General features: G+C 44.6%; 1 long non-coding RNA gene across 1 annotated transcript in view; it reads right to left on the bottom strand.

Moving 5' to 3' along the window:
- The window catches only part of LOC102254823, a 15,256-nt gene that overhangs the window by 6,988 nt on the left and 4,163 nt on the right, over nt 1–4,105 (bottom strand). Inside the window, exon 2 of the long non-coding RNA XR_314281.2 lies at nt 1,673–1,779. This is a non-coding gene — a long non-coding RNA (uncharacterized LOC102254823). The remainder of the gene's footprint in view (nt 1–1,672; nt 1,780–4,105) is intronic.

Here is a 4,105-nt window from a genome sequence, read left to right as displayed (position 1 = left end):
AATTAAAGAGTGTTATAGGAAATGTAGAAAAATTATTTTGTGTGAAATACTTGTGTGAAATATTAAAGAGCACAGGGAATGACCACTCTGACCAAGCCCTAGCTGCACCAGATAGATAAGACCATAGCTGAATGCCACCCTTAGGAATGACGTATGTAAACCTGATGGACACCTTCTGATGGACGCACTGTGATTGATAATCAGTTTGTACTCTGATTAACACTTGTGTGATGATGTATGTTACTGATAGCCACCTGGATTGCTGTGGGCCAGAACAGGCTTAAAAATGGGTCCCCGACTTTAGACATCGATCATCCTCTTGATCCACGCTCCACGCTGCCTTGCTCCACGCAAGATGGCAGAAGGACGGCCGAACCTCTGATGGTGAGCCTTAGGTTGCCCTCCTCCCGCTGACTCGACCCAACCAGACGGCCAGCCATGCAAAGATGGATCCGCCACTGCCCGCAGAGGACGCCACTCTTCCCCGCGACCCTGTTAAGTCTGAGCCCACGAAACCAGGAACGTTATGAGTAATAAAGTGTGCTGTGTGATTTGCAACTGCATATTTTTGTGCGGCGTAATTCCTCTGGCGATCTTAACTATATTAATAGTAGAGGCCCAGTGCACGAAATTCGTGCACAGTTAGGGTCCCTAGGCCTGGCCAGCAATCAGGGCCGATTGGGGCCTTCTGGCTGCTGACCGGGGCCTCCCTTCCCCAACTGCCCACTGGGGCCTTCCTTTGTTCCGCGCCGCCCCCTGGTGGTCAGTGCACATTATAGCAAGCGATCAAACTCCCTGTCTCCTGGTTAAACTCCCCAGGGGACAATTTGCATATTAGGCTTTTATATATATATAGATAGATAGATAAGGTCAGATGACAATGCCTACCCTTGGTCCTGCTTGCTCAGAGTAGTCTCTTCACTAGCAACTACTTAATGTCCAAATACCTGCACGGTTAAGTTTATCTCAAGGGATGCCTTGGATAACGCCCCATATACTCTACTCAGACACCCCCCTTCTGCTCATCCCCTCCCCCCTCTAATTGATCCTTAGAGAGTGTCGAAGGGAGGAAAGAGGAGGAGAGAAAGAGAGAGAAACATCAATGTGAGAGAGACATATTAATTGGTTGCCTCCTGCATGGGCCCCCGACCCGTGAGTTATGTGCCCTTGACCGGTAATCGAACCCAAGACCCTTCAGTCCTTGGACTGACACTCTAACCACTGAGAAAAACTGGCCAGGACTACACAAAGATTTTTAGAAGCACTTTTGCAATAGCAAAAACCCACAACACCCAAATGTTCATTATCAGGAAATTGGTTGGATTGCATAGGGGTCCCCAAAAGCAGAGCCTGGGACAAGGACTTGGGTGCTGGTTGTTTATTTGGGAAGTGACCTCAGCACCAGGAGTGATGGAGGGAGGAAGAATGCGGCAGGGGAGAAGGAACGGTCCATGTTAGGGGTGTGATTCCATGGAGACCTCTGTACAGAATGCCTCCCAGAATTGTCCAAATGAAGGATGGGAGCCTGGGGCATTTACCTCTTGGCTCACATCTCCCATTGGTTGAGGGTTAATGCTCTTTACCTTCAGGCTGCCCCTGCGAGAGGGCTGAGAAGGCGCTTGTGGCTTTCCAGAAGGCAGAAATATGGAGAGGCCCAAGGCCTAGCACTTACAGTGGAAATTGTCAGTGACTGGGAGCTCCCGTGAAATCGGACACCACAGATTCAGCCAATTTCAGAGGTGGCCCAAAGGCAGGAACACAATGTACCAAGAGCTTTTGCTGCAAGGGACAAAGTAATATTAGCATATTCTACACTGGAAACGTCTACAGCCGACATAATAAATAAAACTCAACCACGTGTAATAAGCCTGAGGTAAATCTGAGTGCTATAGCATACATAGTCAAAGAGAAGTCCCAGGATAGTATGTGAGGAGTGATACTCTTTTTAAAAAACAAGACAAAACATCTTTTTTATTGATTTTTAGAGAGAGAGGAAGAGAGAGAAATAGATTGAAACATTGATGAGAGAGAATCATCAATTGGCTGCCTCCTGCACGCCCCCTACTGGGGATTGAGCCAGCAACATGGACATGTGTCCCAATCGGGAATCGAACCAGTGACTTTTTGGTTCCTGAGTTGACACTCAACCACTGAACCACGGAAGCCGGGTGATAGGAATGGTACTCTTTTAATTAAAATTAATAATATGTGTTTTGGAAATATATGTACATGTCCATATACACACACATATACTTTTGTATGTATGTAAATACATATACATAAAATTTTGAAAATTGCAATAACCTTTTTCTGTGTACTTGAATTCTAAGGAAAAACTGCAAAGGATTATTAAGAGAACATATTAAGAGATCTTGAAAATTAATAAAAAAGATAAACAACCAATAAAAAAATGGGCAGAAAGATAGGAATAGATATTTCAAAAAAGAAAAAAATATATAACTAATAAATATACATAAACACATTCAACCTCAACTTTATATTTTATTTTTAAAATATATTTTTATTGATTTCAGAGAGGAAGGGAGAGGGAGAGAGAGATAGAAACATCAATGATGAGAGAGAATCATTGATTGGATACTTCCTGTATGCCCCACACTGGGGATCAAGCCCACAACCTGGGATGTGCCCTGATCAGGAATCCAACTGTGACCTCCTGGTTCATAGGTCAACACTCAACCACTAAGCCACACCAGCCAGGCTAAAATATTTATTATTTTTAATAAAATATTTTTAAGAGCAAGAAAACCATAAGTACAAGCTTAAGCACTGGGGTGGGGGGAATGGGGGGGAAATGTGTACTTGTCAGTTCTAATGTTCAGGGTGAATTATGAGTAACAAAAGAGGGCTGCACATGAACCAATGAACAGGGTCCTGACCCATGGATTACAGGTAATCCAATCCTGTACCCTTGAGGTCTAAGAGATAAGATTATATGGCATGATATAGACATGCTGACAACACAAAGGAAGAAGCTGGAAGATACTCCCTTATTCCTGGGAAGGTCAGGGACCAAAGAGGTGACAGTTCATTGGCATAGAAGAATGTGGAGAGGATTGCCAAATGGGAGGAGCAGAGGGTGTGGCCGCCCATTCCAGGTGGAAAGGTACTGAAATGAAGGACAGCATGGCATGATCTATAGACCATAGATAATTAGTGTTGGTGGAAAAGGAGAATGAGAGTGATAGCGGCAAATGATGGACTCAGAAGATAAAAGGTTAGACCAGCCCTGTGCAAACTACGGCCCGCGGGCCAGATGCGGCCCGTTTGAAATGAATAAAACTAAAAAAAAAAAGACTGCACCCTTTTATGTAATGATGTTTACTTTGAATTTATATTAGTTCACACAAACACTCCATCCATGCTTTTGTTCCGGCCCTCCGGTCCAGTTTAAGAACCCATTGTGGCCCTTGAGTCAAAAAGTTTGCCCACCCCTGGGTTAGACACTGCACACTGTAAGTAAACAAGAGCACTGGAGGACTTGAAGGAGGGTGTTGTCAGGATTCACTTCTGGAAGAGTCTCACAGCAGAGGGAGGGTGCCGGAGGCAGGAAGATCAATTAGGACATAATGATCTTAGCACAGGACAGAAATACTGAAGGCCTAATTTATGTAGATGCTCTGGTGTATGTGGGCCTGTGTGGTCTAAATCAAGAGGTTTTTAAGTAGAAAGATAATTTTGTTTTCCTATTCTCCTGTGCCTTTCTTTCTTTCTTTTTGTTTTGTTTGTTTGTGTGTGCCTTTCTTTTCTTTTTAAAAAGTATTTTTTGGGCCCTAGCCGGTGTGGCTCAGTGGATGGAGCATCAGCCGGAGGACTGAAGGGTCCCGGGTTCAATTCTGGCCAAGGGCACATGCCCGGGTTGTGGACTCGATCCCCAGTGTGAGGTGTGCAGGAGGCAGCCAATCAATGATTCTCGCTCATCACTGATGTTTCTATCTCTCTCTCCCTCTCCCTTTTTCTCTGAAATCAATAAAAATATATAAAAAATATTTTTTGGTGTGTGTGCCTTTCTTTAATAGCATTTATCACCCTAGGCATATTTACTTATCTGTGGTCTCTTCCCCCCCCCCCCCCCCCCCCCCCCCCC

This window comes from Myotis brandtii, unplaced genomic scaffold (assembly GCF_000412655.1).
Source record: "Myotis brandtii unplaced genomic scaffold, ASM41265v1 scaffold561, whole genome shotgun sequence".
In the NCBI taxonomy this organism is placed as follows: Eukaryota; Metazoa; Chordata; class Mammalia; order Chiroptera; family Vespertilionidae; genus Myotis; species Myotis brandtii.
Note: the sequence above shows the minus strand (reverse complement) of the source record. Positions and strands in the feature narration are given on the sequence as shown.